The sequence below is a fragment of the Mauremys reevesii genome, unplaced genomic scaffold, assembly GCF_016161935.1.
Source record: "Mauremys reevesii isolate NIE-2019 unplaced genomic scaffold, ASM1616193v1 Contig195, whole genome shotgun sequence".
In the NCBI taxonomy this organism is placed as follows: Eukaryota; Metazoa; Chordata; order Testudines; family Geoemydidae; genus Mauremys; species Mauremys reevesii.
The window spans coordinates 20,607-44,058 of NW_024100821.1; the positions used below are offsets into that span (position 1 = coordinate 20,607).

The 23,452-nt window shown below is 53.1% G+C and overlaps 8 non-coding genes across 8 annotated transcripts; 3 read left to right on the top strand and 5 right to left on the bottom strand.

Moving 5' to 3' along the window:
- Positions 1 to 3,702: 3,702 nt before the first annotated feature.
- LOC120393371 lies at positions 3,703 to 3,888 on the bottom strand. The gene has a single exon (XR_005592014.1). It is a non-coding gene; the product is annotated as a U2 spliceosomal RNA (small nuclear RNA).
- A 756-nt stretch (positions 3,889 to 4,644) lies between these two features.
- LOC120393373 lies at positions 4,645 to 4,837 on the bottom strand. The gene has a single exon (XR_005592016.1). It is a non-coding gene; the product is annotated as a U2 spliceosomal RNA (small nuclear RNA).
- A 2,288-nt stretch (positions 4,838 to 7,125) lies between these two features.
- LOC120393372 lies at positions 7,126 to 7,311 on the bottom strand. Its single transcript, XR_005592015.1, has one exon. It is a non-coding gene; the product is annotated as a U2 spliceosomal RNA (small nuclear RNA).
- A 738-nt stretch (positions 7,312 to 8,049) lies between these two features.
- On the top strand, positions 8,050 to 8,213 carry LOC120393367. Its single transcript, XR_005592010.1, has one exon. It is a non-coding gene; the product is annotated as a U1 spliceosomal RNA (small nuclear RNA).
- Positions 8,214 to 10,122: 1,909 nt separating this feature from the next.
- On the bottom strand, positions 10,123 to 10,233 carry LOC120393369. Its single transcript, XR_005592012.1, has one exon. It is a non-coding gene; the product is annotated as a U5 spliceosomal RNA (small nuclear RNA).
- A 4,979-nt stretch (positions 10,234 to 15,212) lies between these two features.
- Positions 15,213 to 15,376, top strand: LOC120393370. The gene has a single exon (XR_005592013.1). It is a non-coding gene; the product is annotated as a U1 spliceosomal RNA (small nuclear RNA).
- A 1,914-nt stretch (positions 15,377 to 17,290) lies between these two features.
- Positions 17,291 to 17,406, bottom strand: LOC120393368. The gene has a single exon (XR_005592011.1). It is a non-coding gene; the product is annotated as a U5 spliceosomal RNA (small nuclear RNA).
- Positions 17,407 to 18,914: 1,508 nt separating this feature from the next.
- TRNAC-GCA lies at positions 18,915 to 18,986 on the top strand. Its single transcript has one exon. It is a non-coding gene; the product is annotated as a tRNA-Cys (tRNA).
- Positions 18,987 to 23,452: the final 4,466 nt, after the last annotated feature.

Consider the following 23,452-nt stretch of genomic DNA (forward strand, 5'->3'; position numbering starts at 1 on the left):
CCGGCATCCTGGGAGGCGGCATTTGCTCGGTGGAGCTCCCGCGGCATGCCTGCGGCAGGTCCACGGAGCCGGGACAGCGGACCTGCCGCGGTCATGCCTGCGGGAGCTCAACCGGGCAGCGGGAAGGCGGGACCCGCGCAGGCATGACTGCGGCAGGTCCGCTAGTCCCGGCTCGGTGGACCTACCGCAGGCATGCCGGCGAGCTCCACGAGCCAAATAGCGCCCTCCCAGGATGCCGCCCCAGCGGGCGCTTGGCCGCTGGTGCCTAGAGCCGCCCCTGACCCTACCACCTTAATTGGTTTACACCCAACAATTTAATTATACAGCAGATAGAAACAATCACAGAACCAGACAGAGATTATACAGACTAGCAATATGAAAGTGGGTACTACAGTTATAGAACAACAAATAAATTAGGATTTCACAACCCAGCTATTGACCAGTGAGTTGTTACAAGACAGTATGCTATCCTGATAGAGGTTGTGTGTGCTGGTTGCTTAACTTTCTGGGGAGTGGCGGCGCCTGGGGCTCCCGACAGGAGTCTCCCGACAGGCGGGCGGCAGTTGCCCAGGCACTTCGCGAGGCCCTCCGGCCGCTCAGGAAGCGGCAGCCAGGGCAGGGCAGGGATCCCGGCCAGAGGGGCGGCAGCAGGAACCTGCGGCAGAGCCCCTCGTGCAGCAGCTGGGGCGTGGGGCAGGTATCCCTTGGCTGCTCCGGCCAGAGCATATAGCGGGGCTCCCCAGGCTGTGCAGGTGGCTGGGGCGTGGGGCAGGGATCCCCGGCGGCTCAGCCGTTAGCGGCTGGAGCACGTAGCCGGTCACCCCAGGCTGCCAGGGCGGCGGCGGTAACCGGGACGAGGGCGGCAGTCCCCAGCGGCTCGGGCAGCGGCCACTGGGGCGCGGAACAGGAGTCCCTGGGCAGCCCAAGCAGGGGCGGCAGCTGGGGCTCGGTGCCGGGACAGGGGTCCCCCGGTGGCACGAGCAGCGGCAGCATGCTGCGGGGCTCCTCGGCCGCCCAGGCGGCGGTATCCGGGGCGTGGGGACGGGATCCCCCGGCGGCTCGGGCAGCGGCCGCCGGGGCGTGGGGCAGAGTCTCCGGGCAGCGGCGGCGGAGACACGCCGCGGGGCTCCTCGCGCCGCTCAGGCGGCGGCATCCGGGGCGCGGGGCCGGGATCGCCCAGCGGCTCAGGCACTGGCCGCTGGGGCGTGGGGCAGGAATCCCCAGGCAGCTCGAGCTGCAGCGGCGGGAGCGCGCCGCGGGACCCCGGGAGCGGCAAACGGGCCGAGGCCGGGAGTCCCCCAGCGGCCCAGGCAGCGGCAGCGGGAGCACGCGGCAGGGCTCCCCGGACTGCCCGGGCGGCGGCATCCGGGGCGCGGGGCTGGGGTCCCGGGCGGCTCCGGCAGCGGCCGCCGGGGCGTTGGGCGAGATCCCCGGGCAGCGGCGGCGGAGGCGCGCCGAGGGTTCCCGGGTTGGCGGTCGGGCCGCGGGGCAGGAGGCCCCGACGGCCCCAGCGGCGGCGGCGCGAGGGCGCCGCGGGCCGGGAGCGGCAAACGGGCCGCGTGCCGGGAGTCCCGGCAGCTCAGGCAGCGGCAGCTGGGGCGCGGGGCTGGGGTCCCCGGGCCGCTCAGGCAGTGGCCGCCGGGGCGTGGGGCCGGGATCCCCGGGCGGCTCCGGCAGCGGCCGCCAGGGCGCCGAGCAGGAGTCCCTGATCAGCGGCAGCGGAGGCACGCCGAGGGGCTCCCATGGCCGATCAGGCGGCGACCGCCGGGTCCCGGGGCTGAGATCCCCGGGCAGCGGCGGCAGAGGCACGCGGAGGGGCTCCCCGGGCCGATCAGGTGGCGGCAGCCTGGGCGTGGGGCTGAGATCCCGGGGCAGCGGCAGCGGAGGTACGCCATGGGGCTCCCCGGGCTGATCAGGCAGCCACCGGGGCACGGAGAGAGTCCCCAGCAGATCGGGATCAGCGATCGGGCCGCGCGGCAGCCGGGCGAGCTGGGATCCCCGGGCAGCAGCAGCTGGGACGCGGGGCTTGGGGCAGGGACTCTTCCGCGCAGGGCCGCCCAGAGAATTCCGGGGGCCCGGGGTCTTCGGCGGCGGGGGGCCCCCGCTCAGGGTCGGCCCTTTCCCTGGGGGGCGGCATTTGGCTCCGGTTGAGCTCCCGCGGGCATGCCGGCGGCAGGTCTACCGGAGCCCGGGACAAGCGGACCTGCCGCAGGCATGCCCGCGGGAGCTCAACCGGAGCCGCGGGGGCCCCTGCGGGACGCGGGGCCTGGGGGAAATTGCCCCTCTTGCCGCCCCCTCTGGGCGGCCCTGCTTCCGCGTCTCAGGCAGTGGCCGGAGCCCGCGGTGGGGCTACTCAGGCAGCCCCTGCAGCAGCAGTGCAGTGCAGGTAGCTCCTGATAGCGGGGCTGTGGGGGGGTCCCCGCGAGGGCCGGGGCTGGGGTGCAGTGGGGCACTTACCCATGGGGAGTAGTGGTTGGTTAGTGGGCGTCTCCTCCTGCAGTTGAGGCGGGCGGGAACGGGCTCCAGCTGGTGCTAGCGATGGTGAGGCTGTAGGTTCCTCCTGCGGTGGGGGGTGGCGCTCGGCAGTCAGGTCAGCTCCTTGCAGCTGCTGGTCATCAGGGAGAGGTTTCTCGGGCTGTGGGTGTTGCTGAGTATCCAGGAGTTTGTCTGGCGGCAGGTGGATAGCAGGGCGGTCCACTGGTAACTGGGGAGCATAGCGCCTGCTCCCCGTGTGGGGTCTTGCTCTGTCGGTCTTGGGATACAGGAGCTGATTGCTGTAGCACCTCGGTCTCCAGACTTCCTGGCTCGGCATGTCCCTGGGACCCTAGGGGCTACTATAGTCGGGAGCCTGTGCAGGGCAGCAGAGTGCTCCTGGACAGGGGGTGGCTCCCTGGGCTGTGGTTTAGGAGCCCCAGGGTCTGTCTTATGGGACATTATTAGGTCCCCTCAGTATGTATCTCATAATAAAAGAGATTAAACTGATAAGAACAGATTTAAATTTTATTAGAGAATATTTAAAATAAATGATACAAAGTGTTTGATGCGTCAGTTATTGTGTCATTGGGGGTTACATACAGATTGTGGGGGGATGTTGACATTTTGGTGTTAGGCAGCACATACATATACATAGTCTGTCATGTCCCCAATGCGGGGTATCTGATGGGTCAGTTCAAGGTACAGCAAGTAGCGGTGAGGTACATCACTCATACAAACAGGTTACAGATAGTCATGGGCACGAATAAGCAGGCTGAGTAATGGGGTTGGGACAACCCTCACATGGTGGAGTATGGATTGGTGGGTTCATGGCTTAGGGGATAGAGTCCAACGGGGGGGTCCACAGGTTCCGTCCCCCCTGTGGGTGCACAGAGTCACGCCGCTCACTCCTGGTACTGGTGGTGGCGGTGGCGTGCTCCGTGTAAATGTCTCTGGACCAGCGGATAGTGTCGAGACCATTAAGCGTCTCATGAGCTGCGCTTAGCTCAAATAGCCGGCGATGCTCGGGCTTTGCGACACGCACACCCCTGCCCCCACGCTTTCTACCTGCGGGGCGAGCACTCAGCCACGCACATGGCAAAGTTAAGGTCTGTCGCACTTGACCTGAGCTCAACTACACTTGATCTTAGCTCAAGGAGCCGAGAAGCACAGAGCTTTACAGAGCATAAAGAATTTTGATCTGTTTTTTTAAACCAGTATGTTCTCCCTGGGAGGTGCACAGTGCCCAGAAGTACTGCAATACCAGGCTGATGCGTGGAGCGGATGGAGCAAGCTCTATTCCAACTCCCTGTTCCAAAAATCAATTTAACATACAGTCCTCAAATAAAGGACCTATCAGATATTAAACTGATAAGACCAGATACGCTTGATCTTAGCTCAAGAGCCAGAAGCGATGCTCGGGCTTTGCGGCACGCGGCACACCCCCTGCCCCACCGCTTTCTACCTCGCCGAGGCACTCAGCCAACACGAACACCGTAGCGAGGTAACTCTCAGTGAGGCTCACTTCCCTAAAATGACTCCAGTGGAAGAATTCAAAGCAAGAACCCTTGACACACAATTCTGTTAAAAAAAAAAAGAAAGAAAAAGAGACAGTTCCTGTGCGCTCCTCCTTTCCACAAAAACCCACCCACTGACCTGCTGCCCCGAGCATCGCGCCGCCCCCGACACTTTTTCTTTAATTATTTTCCTTGAGTCACGCTAGGAATGTGACTCAAAGGGCCTAACCTTCCTCCTCTTCTGCTCCTATGAAGTAGCCCTCGTCTGGGCAAAACATTTACAGAGACTGTTTCCTAGGTTAAGAGGGTGGCATTTTCCCAATGGGAAAAGGGATGGAAATTTTCTCTTCTGTGGGAGACGAGGGAAAGAACAGGCCAAACCATGCCATTAATTCTGGAAGGTATACTAAAGAGAGCAGTTTAAGAACCTACACAGAATAGACTAAGAAAGCAGCTGTTTAACTGACCTGCAAACAACGACAAAGTAAAATCTGCAAGAGCAGCCTTTCAACTCAGAGCTTAATCATAAGATGTAACTAATAACTGATGAAAGAGTCACAGATGACTCGAAACCATACTCTTAGTACAAACCAAATGGTAACACAGACAACACGACTTTTCTTGGCTGCTCTTCAACCACGATATTCTCCCCATAGGGAGGCCCACCGTTCCTGGAGGTTCAGTGCCGCAATAGCAGGCGCTGTGTGCAGTGGATGGAGGAAGCTGCTATTCCGTCTCCCTATTCCAAAAAATCAGTGTAATAGCTAGTCCTGAGATAGAGGAAGTATCAGTTATTAAAGTGATAAGAACAGATTTAAAACTGTGATTCCAGCGAATGTTAAAATGATCTAAACTACAGGTTAATAAAAGTATTTCTAGTCCTCTGCACAGAATGCTTAAATTATCCCCAAATCGCAAGTTTGGGTTTAAAAAGTCATAAAAGGCACATCATCCAGTATCTGACACTTGGTGAAATCTCAGTCTAGAACGTACAACCATTTTGGGGGTTGTGCCCTGCTTCTCAACAGTCTGCCCTGAGGTTGCCACTCACAGTCACGAGCTACTCCAGACAGCTCAAACCCCTCCCTCTCATGGATCAGTAACTGGTTGCAGATAGGAAAGAAAGGGTAGGAATCAGAGTCAGTTTTACAACTGAAAGGGTAAATAGCAGGCTTCCAAAGTATGAGACGAGACTACAGACATTAGGGCTTGTCAGCTGAGACAAGAGCTGACTAAGATCCCTATAGGATACAGCACCGGTTCTCAACCAGGCGTCTGCCAACGGAAACCTGGGCTCGACCCACCTCCGCGGGCCACCAAGCCTGCCTGCCTGGTTTGCAGCAGGAGGGCACAACAAAAAATTGCAGCATCACTGCCGAACACAAGAGAGAGCTGTCCCCTGCCATCATCAGTAGGGTTGCCTCCCAGCCACAAACAGGCAGCAGCTAGCCAAGGAAACACACACCACCGCTCTGTTCAAGGCGCAAAGTCCGACCCCATTCTGCTTTCTTCCACGACGTGAGATAACAATCTCACAAAACTGGGGCGGAAACGCATAACAGTTACTCTCCAGGAAAAGCTGTGCTTGTGCTTTTGCTTTTCAGGAGCAGGAAGCAGAGGAGACAAAGATTTATACCATCTGAAGAGAAACCAGAACAACCTGCAGAGGCACTACCAGGGGAAAGGCGCCTTCCGCTCAACTCGGAGTAACTACACCGACAGCCCCAGTAAACCTCTCCCTTTTAGAAATTTAATTGAACCGATTTAAATGCCAAATTGGCTCATGGGAACCGGGGACATTGGGAGCAAAACCAGCCCCTTGAGCAGCGACTGGCTTCGCTGCACGCAATGCACCGTGGGTATGGAAATGAGAGTTCCCCGCCGGCCTCCAGCGCTCAAAGGAGTCTTCTCTCAGGGCTGCGTTCCCCAGCTGGGCGGAGATTGGGATGCGGGGAGGAAAGCTGCTCTCCTGAGACAGTCCCGCTGACGCCCAGGCGCATGGCGGAGGAGCCGGGCGGGAAGCCAGAGGGCAATCGCGCCCCCGCTGGGTTAGCAGCCCTAAAACCCAGGAGCCGACGCACACACCTTGCACAGGAGCACGAGCCGGGATCGCAAGCACGTGTCAACGTAGGGGGGAGGGGTAGCTCGGGGGCTTGAGCATTAGCCTGCTAGGCCCGGGGTTGCAAGCTCAGCCCCGGAGGGGGGCCCTTTAGTGGGGGATCAGTCCTGCAGTGAGCAGCAGGTTGAACCTCCTGGCAGCCTCTGATTTTACTAAGATGATGGGTTTTTTTTTCATTTGTTTGTTTGTTTGTTTTTAAAAGTGTAGGCCACAGAGTTTAGGCGTAGAAGTTTCTGGTGGTCAGGAATAACGTACAGATTGTCGAGGGTGCAAAATTCAGTTTAAGATCAGGTGGCATAAGGAATACATCATCTGCCATAGCCCGATTGGGAGTAAAGGTTAGCGGGTCAGCGTACAGACACTGAGATAGGAGGGTAGGTTGTTCATATGACGGCTATGTTCAGGTGTGGAGTATAACGAGTGGATATGATGATGGGGCTGGGTTGACCCTCATTTGGTGAGATTTAATGTTCAGTGAGTTTATGGTTCGAGTTCATACGGTCCAACGGAAAACGTCTCTCGGTCATTGAGATTGTATCTGCCAGCCGGGGTGCGACCCGGCATTGTACCTGCTGCTTGGTCTGCCTCTGCTACAAAGTAGCTCACCTGAGATCCTCGGGGTTCGGTGAGCTGCAGCTAACCTGACCTGATGCACGGGAGCAGCTTTAAACAGCGCCGTCTCTGCCTGTGCGTGCAAACAAAACAACCAACCAACCAACCAACCATCTCCCCAACAGCCCGGAAAGCCTTCATCCCTCATACTAACGGTTGAAAAGACTACTTGCAGAAAAAAGGATCCCAGCTCATTAAACAATCCTCTAGCAAGACAAAGAACCTCACATATCTATCGACAGCCTCACAAAACATTAGACCCCAAGAAAACATAACAATATTTTATTGTAAAGAAGACAAGGGTTTCCAATCTGTTTTCAACAACTCGAACAAATCTGCTCTAAAGGGGCATCATTACAGTAAAATTCTTTCTGCTTTTCTAACCAGAAGATTCTCCCCAGAAGGAGAGGCACCACCGGTCCTGGAGGCACTGCAATACCAGGTCAATGCATGGGGTGGACAGAGCAAGCTCCTATTCCAGCCCCCTGTTTCAAAAATCAGTTTAATATACAGTCCTCAAATAAAGGACATATCAGATATTCAACTGATAAGAACAGATTTAAAGTTTATTAGAGAATATTTGAAAATGAACGATACAAAGTGTTTGAAGCGTCAGTTATCGTGTCATTGGTGGTAACATACAGGTTGTGGGGATATTAGCATTTTGGTATTGGACAGCATAGATTTAAATGTTTATTAGAAAATGTTTAAGAATAGATGATACAGAGAGTTTGTAACATCAGTTACTGGTCATCAGGGTGACATACAGAGTATAGGGGATGCTAGTACTTTGGTATTGGACAGCACATAACTTATACAGTGTGCAATGTCCCCAATGTGGGGTATACTGTGGGTGAGTTCAAGATACAGTCAGCAAGCAGTGAGGGTACATCACGCATACAACAGTTAAAGACAGTCGTAGGTATAAATAAGCAAGCCAGGTAATGGGGCTAGAATGACCCTCACATGGCAAAGTTAAGGTCTGTCGCACTCGATCTGAGCACTACACCCCATCTGAGCTCAAGAGCTGAGCACGCAGGCGGCGGCCCGGGCGGGCAGGGGGCCCGAGCGGAGGGGCGGAGCCGTGTGAGCAGGTATGCAGATCTGTGTGTGAGCAGAGAATCGTGGGAGCGGACGCAGGCTGCCAGGCAGGGCCCGACTTTGGCACCGGGAGCTCGGCGTGGGGAAGGGATGGTCTCCGGGGGCCACGTCGGGGCAGCTGTCGGCAGTGGGGGCGGTGTGGGCGGGCCGGCGGTGGGGCGCGGCGGTCCGCCCGTGTGTTATAAGTGCGAGCGGCGGCGGCGGGCGGCGGCCGGGCAGCAGGAATTCATACTTACCTGGCAGGGGAGATACCATGATCACGAAGGTGGTTTTCCCAGGGTGAGGCTCATCCATTGCACTGCGGGTGTGCTGATCCCTGCGATTTCCCCAAATGCGGGAAACTCAACTGCATAATTTGTGGTAGTGGGGGACTGCGTTTGCGCTCTCCCCTGGTGATTGGTTTGAACAACCGACAGTGGGCTGCTTAGGCTTAGTGCACTGCAAAGCAGATTCTCAGGAAAACAGCTGTTATACTGGGTCTTTGGGAGTGCTCTTTTCCACAGGCCCTGTACTTCTAGGTATCTTTGTTACATGTTCCTCCTTGTAAGCAAAGCTCAGCTCTGAAACTTTACTTGGGTCTTTCTGTGTTCTTGGCTTTCCCTAGTCTTTTGCAGCTGATCTGCTCTCTAGTCTGCTTTTGGGGGGGCTTGGACCGGTGCCTTCCTTGGCTCTAAGGGGAGCTGCCTGCCTGCTCTGCTTCTTTCCCTGCTTGTAGCTTCTTGCCTGGCCCTTCTTCTCGGGCTCTTCCTCCTTTGACGGGAGGACGGCCTGTCCAAAACACCTGTCCCACCTGGTCTCCTCGTCCAACAGGCAGCCTCGCCCCCTGCCCTGGGGCCGCTTTGGCTTTCGCTGTCTGTTCCTGTCTCTTGGTGGCCACCCTGTCTGTGCTACGGAGACTAGGCTGTCACAACCCCATGCTGGAGGAGGGCTTTCCGTCGCTTGAGGCCCACCCACCGCCTCCCCGAATGCCCTTAGCTACGCTGCGGGTTAGGGCGGCGTGGCCGTGTCGCCCAGCAGTGGGTTTTCCCTTTTGCACACCTCTGACGGACGGAGCTGTTTTGACTTAACTGTTCAGCACGCACCGACCCTCGGGCCTGGGCTGCCTGGGAGCGTAAATCGGCGTGGCTACATCAGTCCGCGCCTTGGTCGGAAGAATTCTTCCGTCGACCTAGCTCCGCCTTTCGGGAGGTGGATGGCGGCACCAACGAGGAAAACCCTCTCCAGGACCCTTCTCCGGGAACAGTGCCCTTCCGTTTGGGGAGATTATGCTGCTTTAAAAAAAGAGAAATTGTTTAACTGCCTTTCTCTGAGGCAAGGTTGATTTGTATTGCTTCCCTCGTGGCTCCTTGTAGCAGTTGTGTTCTGAAATCTTTAGGGTTTGACTTCATTTATGATGAAATCTTGCTGTAACTTTATTCTAATTTTCAATGAGTAACTAGACCTGAGCTGTTTGGTGTGTTAGTGGAGGATTGTTTAAAACCTGGGATTCCACTTTGGCTGCCTTTCCATTACATTTCCTCTGAAAGCCACCGAAAGCCTCCACTTCCCACATAACTCTCTCAAACCTGCAGCCATCAGGCATACAGAAGATGCTCACAGTTTCACTCCATACGAGTCCAGTTCCTTGCTGTTTCCTGTCTAACCACTGCACACATATGGTATCCCCTCCCTACCCGGAGCTGCTTCCTGGCTTTTGCGCTCAGGACAGGAAAACGAGAATGGAGAGGTAAGCTGTGCAGGGAACTCTTCCTCAGCTCGCCTCCACCCCCAAGGGCCTTTCGAGGTCTTCTACGGACTTCAGGTTTCATTTGATTTCCAAGGTTTATGGGCTCATTAATTAGCCATCTCTCCTAATGCAGGGATCCTGGGTCAGACCAAAGATCGATGGCCCAAAGAGCTAAGAAACAGAAATAAAGGTGGCGCTAGGCGTTACATTCAGATGAGCATCCAGAATCTGAGTGTGCCCTGGCATGTTCAATGCTGCCGAAAGAAGGAGCTCGTCAGGTCCTCTGCTAGCACCCAAATCTGGTGGCTAGTCGGTCTGCTGGGAAATAAGGAAAAGGAAAAGAATTAAAGGAGTCAGGCAATAACAAGGAAATGAAAAGGTTTGTTGAGCAGGTTCTGTCTGATTGACCGTCTTCTTAGCTACCCATCCAAGTTAAAGACCTAGCCCAGTATCCTGTCTGCTGACAGTGGTCAATGCCAGGTGCCCCCACTATACTTTTTTCATACTATAGAAAAGCTTCAGCCAGTGACACCAGCTCAGGGAGCACTCTTCTGTTTTTCTCACAGCAAGCAACAGCCTTGCCAAAGCAAAGCCTTAAAAATTGGGTACAAACTCATCAACATTCCTCTCCACGGAAATCTTTAGTAAAAGCGAAAGATTTATACGAACTGAAGAAAGCAGAGTATGTAGAACTTGTGGCAGAGGCGCTGCCGGAGCAACCGCCTCGCTCCCAAAAGTCAGGGTGACTACTCTCCCAGCCCGCTACACCGCTAGGTTTCAGAGAAATGGAATTGAACCGATTGGCAGCCCGAGTTGGATCATGAAGCCGGGGACACAGGAGCAAAACCAGCCCCTCGACCAGGGACTCGCTTCGCTGCACGCAATGCACTGTGGCTATGCAAATAAGATGCTCCGGCCGTCTCTGGCGCTCAAAGGAGACTTTTCTCGGGCTGCCTCTGCTCCTTCCCGGCTGGGCGGAGATTGGGATGGGGCAGCTGCTCTCCTGAGACAGTCCCGCTGATGCCCAGGCGCATGGAGGGCGGAGCCCGGACGAGAAGCCAGAGGGCACTTGGCCCACAGCTCAAACCGAACAAGCGCACACACTTTGCAAAGTAACAGGGCGGGATCTCACACATGAGATTCTATCTGCCGGCCGGTGTGACCCGCGTTGTACCTGCCGCTTGCTCTGCCTCTGCTGCAAAGTAGCTCGCCTCGCTCAGATCCTTGGGGTTCGCTGAGCTGCAGCTCACCTTGATACACGGGAACAGCTTCAAATCATGGAATATCAGGGTTGTAAGGGACCTCAGGAGGTCATCTAGTCCAACCCAATCCCCAACTAAATCATCCCAGCCAGGGCTTTGTCAAGGCTGACCTTAAAAACCTCTCAGGAAGGAGATTCCACCACCTCCCTAGGGAACCCATTCCAGTGCTTCACCACCCTCCTAGTGAAAAAGGGTTTTCCTAAGTTCCAACCTAAACCTTCCCCACCGCAACTTGGGACCATTGCTCCTCGTTCTGTCATCTGGTGCCACTGAGAACAGTCTAGATCCATCCTCTTTGGAACCCCCTTTCAGGTAGTTGAAAGCAGCGATCAACTCCCCCCTCATTCTTCTCTTCTGCAGACTAAACAATCCCAGTTCCCTCAGCCTCTCCTCATAAATCATGTCTTCCAGCCCCCTAATCACTTTTGTTGCCCTATGCTGGACTCTTTTCAGTTTTTCCACATCCTTCTTGCAGTGTGGGGCCCAAAACCGGACACGGTACTCCAGATGAGGCCTCACCAACGTCGAAGAGAAGGGAACGACCACATCCCTCGATCTGCTGGCAATGCCCCTATGTATACAGTCCAAAATGCCGTTAGCCTTCTTGGCAACAAGGGCACGCTGTCGACTCATATCCAGCTTCTCTTCCACTGTAACCTCTAGGTCCTTTTCTGCAGAACGGCTGCCTAGCCATTCGGTCCCTAGTCTGGAGCAGTGCACGGGATTCTTCCGTCCTAAGTGCAGGACTGGGCACTTGTCCTTGTTGAACCTCATCAGGTTTCTTTTGGCCCAATCCTCCAATTTGTCTAGGTCCCTCTGTAGCCTATCCGTACCCTCCAGCGTATCGACCGCTCCTCCCAGTTTAGCGTCATCTGCAAACTTGCTGAGAGTGCAGTCCACACCATCCTCCAGATCCTTAACGAAGATATTGTACACAACCGGCCCCAGGACCGAGCCTTGGGGCACGCCGCTTGAGACCGGCTGCCAATTAGACGTGGAGCCATTGATCACTACCCGTTGAGCCCGAGGACCTAGCCAGCTTATAGTCCACCTTATAGTCCATTCATCCAGCCCAAACTTCTTGAACTTGCCGACAAGAATACTGTGGGTGACCGTATCAAAAACTTTGCTAAAGTCAAGGAAGAACACATCCATTGCTTTTCCCTCATCCACAGACCCAGTTCTCTCCTCACAGAAGGCAATTAGGTTAGTCAGGCGTGACTTGCCCTTGCTGAATCCATGCTGACCGCTCCTGATCACTTGCCTCTCCTCTAAGTGCTTCAGAATTGATTCCTTGAGGACCTGCTCCATGATTTTCCAGGGACTGAGGTGAGGCTGACTGGCCTGTAGTTCCCGGATCCTCCTTCTTTCTTCCCTCTTTTAAAGATGGGCACTACATTAGCCTTTTCCCAGTCATTTGGGACCTCCCCCAATGGCCATGAATTTTCAAAGATAATGACCAGTGGCTCTGCAATCACACCCGCCAACTCCTTTAGCACCCTCGGATGCAGCGCATCCGGCCCCATGGATTTGTGCTCATCCAGCTTTTCTAAATAGTCCCGAAGCACTTCTTCCTCCACAGAGGGCTGGTCACCTCCTCTCCATGCTGTGCTGCCCAGAGCAGCAGTCTGGGAGCTGATTTTGTTCGTGAAGACAAAATCACGAAAGGAGGGTGGGGAAGCATTGAGTACATTAGCTTTTCCACATCCTCTGTCACTAGGTCGCCTCCCTCATTCTGTAAGGGGCCCACACTTTCCTTGACTTTCTTCTTGTTGCTAACCTCCTGAAGAAACCCTTCTTGTTGTTACTCTTAACATCTCTTGCTAGCTGCAACTCCAAGCGTGAGTTGCCCTTCCTGATTTCACTCCTGCGTGCCTGAGCAATATTTTTATACTCCTCCTGGTCATTTGTCCAATCTTCCACTTCTTCAAGCGGCGCTGCCTGTGGTGCACTCAGCCTCACTTGGCAGGTAACAAAGGGATCAGTGGCCGTCCAGTTTCTGGAGAGTGGCTGACAACACCCGACCTTCTGCCCTGAGGAGAAACTGACGTGAGACAAGGCAGGGAGGTCACTCTTGTATTGGACCAACTTCCGGTGGGGAGAGAGCGAAGAAGCGAAATGCAAGCTGCACTCTTTCCCCAGCAGCAGGTGGGCCACGTCGTCTCTCTGATGGCCTGGCTTCCCGGGGCGGGACCGCTACAACAGATAATTTTTACCTCAAGGTTCCCAAGACACAGACAAGGTTTTCATCTCGAGGCCAAAGACCAAAAACATCAACACACTTGATAACGGCCAAGCACTTGGATAGGCCAAGATTTAAAAGATTAATATAAAATATTTCAAAAAGAACTATACAGAGAGTTGAAATGTCAGATATTGGTCATCGGGGGTGACATACAGAGTATAGGGCAATTTTAGTTTTAAATGTTTATTAGAAAATGTTTAGAATAGATTTAAATTTTATTAGAGAATATTTAAAATAAGCGATACAAAGTGTTTAAAGCGTCAGTTATTGTGTCATTGGGGGTAACATACAGGTTGTGGGGGGATGTTAGCATTTTGGTGTTAGGCAGCATATACATATACACAGTCTGTCATGTCCCCAATGCGGGGTATACGGTGGGAGAGTTCAAGGTACAGCCAGCAAGCAGTGAGGGCACATCACTCATACAAACAGGTTATGGATAGTCGTGGGCGTGAGTAAATGAGCGGACTGGGTAATGGTGATAGGGTGCCCCTCACGTGGCATAGTTCAGTTTGGTTGGTTCAGGGCTCAGGGGATAAAGTCCAACAGGGGAAGTTTACAGGTCTCTTCCCCTTGTGGGTGCAGGAAGTCACGCCGGCTCACTCTTGGTATTGACGGTGGCGGTGGCGTGCTCTGTGTAAATGTCTCTGGACCACGAATAGCGTCCGAGACCATTAGGCATCTCATGAGCTGCGCGTGGCGGCGGCCCACCCACAGGTCCGCAGCACGCGCTCGTTAAGGGGTCCCAGGCGCCCAAGGCCCCAACGATCAGGCGTCGGTGTAGACCTCGTAGCCCTTTGCTCGCGGGGTGTCGGCCAGGGGCGTGCTTTTCGAGTTTGCGGGCTCGGGCTTGGCGGAAGGCCGTGGTCCTATTCTCGAGCGGGATCGTCGCGTCGACGAGGATGATCTTTTCCGGTCCTCATCCGTGATGGCGATGTCCGGGCGCAGCAGGCTGTCTGTGCCGGGGATGGCGCGATTGACAGCGATCTCTCCCAGGTGCGGGCGATGGCCTTCACCAAGCGGTCCTGGGCGGCGTTGTGGCGCAGCTGCCAGGCTCTGCCGTGGGGTCTGCAGCTGCACAGGACGTGGGGCAAGGTCTCCATGGCGTACCCGCACCTCCGGCAGCGTTGTCCGGGTTCCGTGGCGGATGGCTCCGTTGAGGGGACACAGTTCAGCGAGCGCGGTGTATGAACCGCCAGTCGGCGAAGCGGATGAAGCTGCCTGAGGAGGAAGTGGTTGCTGGAGTCCACTTGCTGGTGACCTCGAAAACCTTGTCCTGGTCGGCTTTTTCTTCAGGGTGTCCACGTGGGCGCGTGGACGGCGGCCTTCAGGGTCTTCTCTAGCATGCCTCTGGCTCCAGGGCTGACGATGGTGTTGTCTTCCGTCCCGATCCGTGGTACCAGGACTCCTGGCTCTCGCCGATCTTCGCTCCATACCCAGCGGCAGCCCAGTTGCTTTCCCAGTCGGCGGGTGGCGTTGCGGGCGCGGGACCACAGCGAGGCGACGTCGTCCCTGAACCGGCCGAATTCTCTTAATACAGAGAGTTTGTAACATCAGTTACTGGTCATCAGGGGTGACATACAGAGTATAGGGGGATGCTAGTACTTTGGTATTGGACAGCACATAACTTATACCGTGTGCAATGTCCCCAATGTGGGGTATACTGTGGGTGAGTTCAAGATACAGTCAGCAAGCAGTGAGGGTACATCACGCATACAACAGTTAAAGACAGTCATAGGTATAAATAAGCAAGCCAGGTAATGGGGATAGAATGACCCTCACATGGCAAAGTTAAGGTCTGTCGCACTCGATCTGAGCACTACACCCCATCTGAGCTCAAAGAGCTGAGCACGCAAGAGCGGCGGCCCGGGCGGGCAGGGGGAGGGGCCCGAGCGGAGGGGCGGAGCCGCGTGAGCAGGTATGCAGATCTGTGTGCGAGCAGAGCATCGTGGGAGCGGACGCAGGCTGCCAGGCAGGGCCCGACTTTGGCACCGGGAGCTCGGCGTGGGGAAGGGACGGTCTCCGGGGGCCACGTCGGGGCAGCTGTCGGCAGTGGGGGCCAGTGTGGGCGAGGCCGGCGGTGGGGGCGCGGCGGTCCGCCCGTGTGTTATAAGTGCGGGGCGAGCGAGGGCGGGCGGCGGCCGGGCAGCAGGAATTCATACTTACCTGGCAGGGGAGATACCATGATCACAAAGGTGGTTTTCCCAGGGTGAGGCTCATCCATTGCACTGCGGGTGTGCTGACCCCTGCGATTTCCCCAAATGTGGGAAACTTGACTGCATAATTTGTGGTAGTGGAGGACTGCGTTCGCACTCTCCCCTGGTGATTGGTTTAAACAACAGACAACTGATAGTGGGCTGTTTAGGCTTAGTGCACTGCAAAGCAGATTCTCAGGAAAACAGCTGTTGTTCTGGGTCTTTGGGAGTGCTCTTCTCCACAGGCCCTGTACTTCTAGGTATCTTTGTCACATGTTCCTCCTTGTAAGCAAAGCTCAGTTCTGAAACTTTACTTGGGTCTCTCTGTGTTCTTGGCTTTCCCTAGTCTTTTGCAGCTGATCTGCTCTCTAGTCTGCTTTTGGGGGGTTTGGACCGGTGCCTTCCTTGGCTCTAAGGGGAGCTGCCTGCCTGCCTTCCTGCTCTGCTTCTTTCCCTGCTTGTAGCTTCTTGCCTGGCCCTTCTTCTTGGGCTCTTCCTCCTTTGACAGGAGGACGGCCTGTCCAAAACGCCTGTCCCACCCGGTCTCCTCGTCCAACAGGCAGCCTCGCCCCCTGCCCTGGGGCCGCTTTGGCTTTCGCTGTCTGTTCCTGTCTCTTGGTGGCCACCCTGTCTGTGCTACGGAGACTAGGCTGTCACAACCCCATGCTGGAGGAGGGCTTTCCGTCGCTTGAGGCCCACCACCGCCTCCCGAATGCCCTTAGCTACGCTGCGGGTTAGGCGGCGTGGCCGTGTCGCCCAGGAGCGGGTTTTCCTTTGCACACCTCTGACGGACGGAGCTGTTTTGACTTAACTGTTCAGCACGCACCGACCCTCGGGCCTGGGCTGCAGGGGAGCGTCGTCGGCGCGGCTACATCAGTCCGCGCCTTGGTGGAAGAATTCTTCCGTCGACCTAGCTCCGCCTTTCGGGAGGTGGATGGCCGGCACCAACAGGAAAACCCTCTCCAGGACCCTTCTCCGGGAACAGGGCCCTTCCGTTTGGGGAGATTATGCTGCTTTAAAAAGAGAAATTGTTTAACTGCCTTTCTCTGAGGCAAGGTTGATTTGTATTGCTTCCTAATGGCTCCTTTTAGCAGTTGTGTTCTGAAATCTTTAGGGTTTGACTTCATTTATGATGAAATCTTGCTGTAACTTTATTCTAATTTTCAATGAGTAACTAGACCTGAGCTGTTTGGTGTGTTAGTGGAGGATTGTTTAAAAACCTGGGATTCCACTTTCGGCTGCCTTTCCATTACATTTCCTCTGAAAGCCCACTGAAACCCTCCACTTCCCACATAACTCTCTCAAACCTGCAGCCATCAGGCATACAGAACATGCTTACAGTTTCACTCCATACGAGTCCAGTTCCTCGCTGTTTCCTGTCTAACCACTGCACACATATGGTATCCCCTCCCTACCCGGAGCTGCTTCCTGGCTTTTGCGCTCAGGACAGGAAAACGAGAATGGAGAGGTAAGCTGTGCAGGAACTCTTCCTCAGCTCACTCCACCCCCAAGGGCCTTTCGAGGTCTTCTACGGACTTCAGGTTTCATTTGATTTCCAAGGTTTATGGGCTCATTAATTAGCCATCTCTCCTAATGCAGGGATCCTACAGGTCAGACCAAAGATCGATGGCCCAAAGAGCTAGAAACAGAAATAAAGGTGGCGCTAGGCGTTACATTCAGATGAGCATCCAGAATCTGGCTGTGCCTGGCAAGTTCAACGCTGTCGAAAGAAGGAGCTCGTCAGGTCCCTCTGCTAGCACCCAAATCTGGTGGCTAGTCAGTCTGCTGGGAAATAAGGAAAAGGAAAAGAATTAAAGGAGTCAGGCAATAACAAGGAAATGAAAAAGTTTGTTGAACCGTTCTATCTGATTGACTGTCTTCCCAGCTACCCGTCCAAGTTAAAGACCTAGCCCAGTATCCTGTCTGCTAACAGCAGCCAATGCCAGGTGCCCCCTATTATACTTTTTTCATACTATAGAAAAGCTTCAGCCAGTGACACCAGCTCAGGGAACACTCTTCTGTTTTTCTCACAGCAAGCAACAGCCTTGCCAAAGCAAAGCCTTAAAAAATTGGGTACAAACTCATCAACATTCCTCTCCATGGAAATCTTTAGTAAAAGGCGAAAGATTTATACGAACTGAAGAGAAAGCAGAGTATGTAGAACTTGTGGCAGAGGCACTGCCGGGCAACCGCCTCGCTCCCAAAGTCAGGGTGACTACTCTCCCAGCCCGCTACACCGCTAGCTTTCAGAGGAAATGGAATTGAACCGATTGGCAGCCCGAGTTGGATCATCGAAACCGGGGACACAGGGAGCAAAACCAGCCCCTCGACCAGGGACTCGCTTCGCTGCACGCAATGCACTGTGGCTATGCAAATAAGATGCTCCGGCCGTCTCTGGCGCTCAAAGGAGTCTTTTCTCCGGGCTGCCTCTGCTCCTTCCCCGGCTGGGCGGAGATTGGGATGGGGCAGCTGCTCTCCTGAGACAGTCCCGCTGATGCCCAGGCGCATGGAGGCGGAGCCGGACGAGAAGCCAGAGGGCATGGCCCACAGCTCAAACCCGAACAAGCGCACACACTTTGCAAAGTAACAGGGCCGGGATCTCGCACATGAGATTCTATCTGCCGGCGAGTGCGACCCGCGTTGTACCTGCCGCTTGGTCTGCCTCTGCTGCAAAGTAGCTCGCCTCACTCAGATCCTTGGGGTTCGCTGAGCTGCAGCTCACCTTGATACACGGGAACAGCTTCAAATAATGGAATATCAGGGTTAGAAGGGACCTCAGGAGGTCATCTAGTCAACCCAATCCCCAACTAAATCATCCCAGCCAGGGCTTTGTCAAGGCTGACCTTAAAACCTCTCAGGAAGGAGATTCCACCACCTCCCTAGGAACCCATTCCAGTGCTTCACCACCCTCCTAGTGAAAAAGGGTTTTCCTAAGATCCAAACTAAACCTTCCCCACCGCAACTTGGGACCATTGCTCCTCGTTCTGTCATCTGGTGCCACTGAGAACAGTCTAGATCCATCCTCTTTGGAACCCCTTTTCAGGAAGTTGAAAGCAGCGATCAACTCCGCCTCATTCTTCTCTTCTGCAGACTAAACAATCCCAGTTCCCTCAGCCTCTCCTCATAAATCATGTCTTCCAGCCCCCTAATCACTTTTGTTGCCCTCCCCCGGACTCTCTCCAATTTGTTTCTGTAGTGGGGGCGGGGGGTGAAAACTGGACGCAGTTCTCCAGATGTGTCCTCACCAGTGCTGACTAGAGGGGAATAATCACTTCCCTCCATCTGCTGGCAACGCTCCTACTAATCCAGCCCAATATGACCAGTTACCCATATTGAATGCAGACACAGCAATATTTGATACATTGGTTGCTGTCCATTCAGGAGGTTCTTTCCCACCTGTTCATAAATAATGAAGCTGCTCTAAGCGGAGGGAGAGAGCTGTCCTGTCCGTGCAGTTAACCCATCTCCCCGAGAGGTGGTAGCTATGACAGTGGGGGGAAGCTATGTTGGTGGGTGTGCAAGCTGTGGTGTCTACATGTGTATATAAAGTTTAATCAAACCCCATTTTTTAAACCCCTGTGGTCTGGGAATAGAAAAGGAGCTCTCAGAGGCAGAGCCCATCCTTCAAAATCCTTAAGGTCACTGACTTGCCTATGCAAATGTCATGGGGTATAGCTCAGTGGTAGAGTGTTTGACTGCAGATCAAGTGGTCTTTGGTTCAAATCCAAGTACCCTCTCACAAACCTGTTCCTTCAGTAAAAATAATTCCATTTTCAGGAGCTCCACTAAATGGGGATCCCTGAAATGAATGGACACACTCAATGTTTTCCTGTGCAAATGCATAAAAACCTAGCAAACATGTCCCCCAGCTGAAATCACTTCCAATCCTCTAAGTGTCTAGGTTTGTTTTCATCAATTGAACAAATTCACATGAAGACACATTTGCAGGTCCTTGGCCTCCATGGGCTACAATGTGCAGAAGAACAAGAACCACATCCACTTGGGAGGCATGGACTAGTCTGTATTACATTTGGTAAGTAAGTTGCCATTGGGACTGAAAACTCTACTGGAGGTGGACAGGAGCCTGTTACAAAACTAAAATAACCAGGATTTACCAAACTCCCTGTTACACATTGAATCCTCTCTTTGTGGACACGGCATCAACTGGGGCTCTAATAAATGGCAGCCTTCCTTTAACACAGATCGTTGTACCTTGTGACTTTCAGATACATTCGAATGACAGCTGTTCAGAGGTCATGTGCTGCTAGTTCATGAGCAGCAGCAGAGTCTCTGTACGTTTCCCAACCGTAGAGCTGGGTGTGTCTGCATCCAAGTAACTGCAGAGTCAGTGTCGTCCCAGACAGTTAATTGCACAGTCTCACTTTCTGGTCTCATTGATCATTTGGGTAGATACAGCAACGGTTTGGTGGGTTTTGGTTTTTTTTCCCCTTCATTTTCTCCTAAGGAATGTGTGATCTTGAGCATGTTAGTTTAAGTTCCCTGTGGGTCAGGAAAATTCCATCTCCTTGAAATACCTGGGGAAGTGACCTGCTTGTATAACCTAGAATAAAGGAGCTTTTAAAGAAGACATTGCTTTACAATTATGCTGGGATAAAAACAGTAAATTTCACAGCCAGACACCAGGCCAGGATCAATGGATGGGGCCAGGGTCAATTAATTTCAGAAGAAACAAACTCTTGGGAAGTAGCTGTAATTTGTCCCCAAACCTTTCCTTGTTCTCATATGCTATCAGGGATTCTCTTCTAGAGGGCAGAGTTAAGGTTATCTAGGCATGTACTCTCACTCTGTATTCCCTGTTTTTCCAGAGTTTGAGTTTTACTGAACTCGATGTTCTGGAAGGTAAGAGATATTCACTGTCAAAGTTAACTCTGTGTTAACAAAGGTTTTGTTAGTGGCAAAAAATGTGACTAATCCCTCACTGCGGTAATTCCACTGACTTCAGTGTACTCTTTCCCCATTTCTAGTTCCAAAAAAATAAGCAAATTAAAACAACCTTGAGACCTAAAATGCTGTGAGAAAATGGAAATTTTAGTAGCTCAAATAATTCAGTTTCTTCTGTGTCTTGTGTGTGTGTAAATGGCACAACACATTAATTTATAAGCACATCTTTCTTAACTTCTTTAAATATTCTGTAGTACATTGACTAGATCAGGTGGGTTGTTCAATGCAGTGAGGTTTTCATGCATTGCCCAATACATATTTTTCATATTATGTAACTGAACACAACTCATTGAACACAAAATTGTGTATTTCATGCTGTGAACTGTGTTGGTAGCTCAAATTAATAGGTTTATTTTCTCTCTCTCTCTCTCTGTGAGGCACAACAAAATAATTTAGTGATGCTGAAAACGTTCCCTTCTCCTCCAGAACTGCCTTGGAATCACCTTCCCTTTGTAGATTAATCTGCCCCTGTGTCTCTACAAGGAAAATATAGTTTCTATGAAAAAACACAATTTTTAATTAAAGGGGCTGAGACAGAATAGCCACATGATGGTGACACATCAGGAATGCAAAGCAACAGGTTTGTTGCCAGCTCAAAGAGCCTGAGGCAGAGCAACAGCAGGTTCGTTGCCCGGTGTGCGTAGCACTAATTGACACACCAGGGTGGAGAAGCAAACCACGTTTATTTGAGCTCAAATAAGGTGCCAGGGAGAAAAAGCATCTCAAATCCTGCACACCCGCGCGCAGGCGGGTCCCAACATTATACCCCACTTGTTTGTGTAAGCCTTTTGTTTGGTTTCCCCCCTCACCCCTCCCTTCCCAACAACAGTTACTTTAAACATTACATCTCAGCGGGTTAGAAAAGTTCCCATTTGCATATTTATCTATGGCCTTCACAGCACAGACGCATGCAGATTTTGCACCCCCCACCCCCGCCTCCCCGCCCAATTTTGCTGGTTACAACGGTCCTGCAGCTGCAAGCGGAGACAGCTGACAGTTACACATTTTGCTTGCTGTTTTGTTAGCATCTTAGGCTTTGGCTACACTTACACTTCAAAGCGCTGCCGTGGCAGTGCTGCGTGCTGGCGCTTTGAGCGCTAAGTGTAGTCAAGCGCCAGCGCTGGGAGAGCTCTCCCAGTGCTGTCCGTACTCCACCTCCTGTGGGAATAACAGACAGTGCTGGGAGCCGCGCTCCCAGCGCTGGGGCTTTGACCACACTGGCGCTTTGCAGCGCCGCAATTTGCAGCGCTGGAGAGGGTGTGTTTTCACACCCTGCTGCAGCGCTGCAAATTTGTAAGTGTAGCCAAGCCTGGAAGAACTTGGGTTCACTCAGGCCCAAATTCACAACTTTGGTTTACTTAGGCCTAGTGACACCAACAGGTTCCTGGTTTGCACATTGATGGTGACAAGAGTTGAACTCGACTCCCCTCTTTTCACAGACACATTTGTTTTATTCTCTGAGGTCAAACATAAGTTTAAATGTTGTACTTAGTCCTCTGCCTTGTAGCTTCAACAGCCGCAGATGCAAGATGACTTACTGCAGAGCAAAGAAAGGTTGGGTCGGTCACTAGGTCTCTGTTTCTATTGCTCGTTTGCTCTCTCCCCTTTCCTGATAAGGAGCAATGGTAAGAGAAGAAGAGGTTAAAACATGTGCTAGGTGGTGGCTGGGTTTGGATGACAAATTTAAAACCATCTCAGCGCCCTCTAGTGTGACACTGACACCATCAGCTTCTCACCTTTCACTCACACTTCATTAATAACAGTTTCCCTGAACTACTTTGCTGTGATTATTTCAATGGCTCCGACACCGATACCTGCTGCCCCTTCTGGCTGGTTAATTGCACTATTTGGAACCTGCTCCTAAAATTACACCCTTCCTGGGAGCAAGATTCAGAACTGCCCAAGGAAACCCCATTGGGTTTCAAGGGCAGCCAGGCAGGATGGCAAGACGACAGCACAGGGGTCTCAGAGCTTCTTCTTCCTCCTCACAGAGAGAAGGTTAAGGGGGGCCACCAGTTATGACTCCTGGGTTTTAGTCCTGGCTGTGGGAGGAAAGGGGTGTTTAGTGGATTAGAGTTGGGGGCTTAGGAATCAAAGAGGAAACATCTCCCTTTTCAGCTTCAATGCACATTGAACAAGAACATGGCTTCTCATCTCTTAGGTTTCAGAGGAGCAGCCCTGTTAGTCTGTATCCTCAAAAAGAACAGGAGTATGTGGCACCTTAGAGACTAACACGTTTCTTAGGTTCTGTTGCCATCATGTGGCCATTTCATTTCACTTCTTATTGTTAAAAAGTTTGGGTACTTTGCACAGAAACATCATCTCCTTGGGAGAGACAGAGAAGTGGAAGCTGCATTGATTTAATCCTCTGAAAAATAGATAAGGATTAAAATATTCCCCAGACAGCTCAGTCCCAACCGTCCTCCCTCACTGCTGCCAGTGAAGCTCAGTTCTGTCCCACGGCCCCAAGAACTGCTGGGTGCAAGTCCTGGGCCTGATGTGAAGTCAATGTAGGGGTGACTCTGCCTGCCTAGACTGTTCTGTAGAAAAATTCAGACACAGTCCATGTCTGGTGAAGGAGAGACAGATGTGTTGTTTGATTGTTTTTCTCATTTTAAATTTACTTGATCATTTTGATGGCAAAAGTATTTGTATGAGACCATGAAAAAAGGAAGAAATCATAAAAATACCCATAGGAGAAAGGGGGTTTCTGAGAGCCAGGGTAGATATGGAGATTTTTATGAAAGGGGGAGAGGCCAAAGTAGGGCCTTTAGCTGGAGCAAAGGGGGAGGGTTTTTTGTGCAGTTTCATTTTAACCAGCCTCACATCCTGTAGTCCCTACTTCCCCACCCCATCAACAAGTGACCTAGCGCCTCCCCACTGGCAAAGCCACCTCTGACTCCTGAGACAGCCCCACTGGTCTGGCCCTCCTCCCCACTGCAAAAACTGCAGACCCTTCAGCACTCCCTCTCCTAGCTGGACCCCCTGGCAGCCAGAGCTCTCCACAGAACTGCCATGGTTGCTTTCCTGGGTGGGTGTCTGGTCAAGGACGGCTACCAGCTTTTCCTGAGAATGCAGTTGAGAAATGACTCACCCTTCTCTAGATTCTCGCCTGTGGGCTCTGAGAAGCCGGATGGGCTCTATATGATAAAGTCCATGTAACATTCCCCTCACATCCCAGCCGTGGTATGTCACCAGTAGTGGCTGTCCCTGGGTAGCAGCCAAGGATGTTTCCCACCAT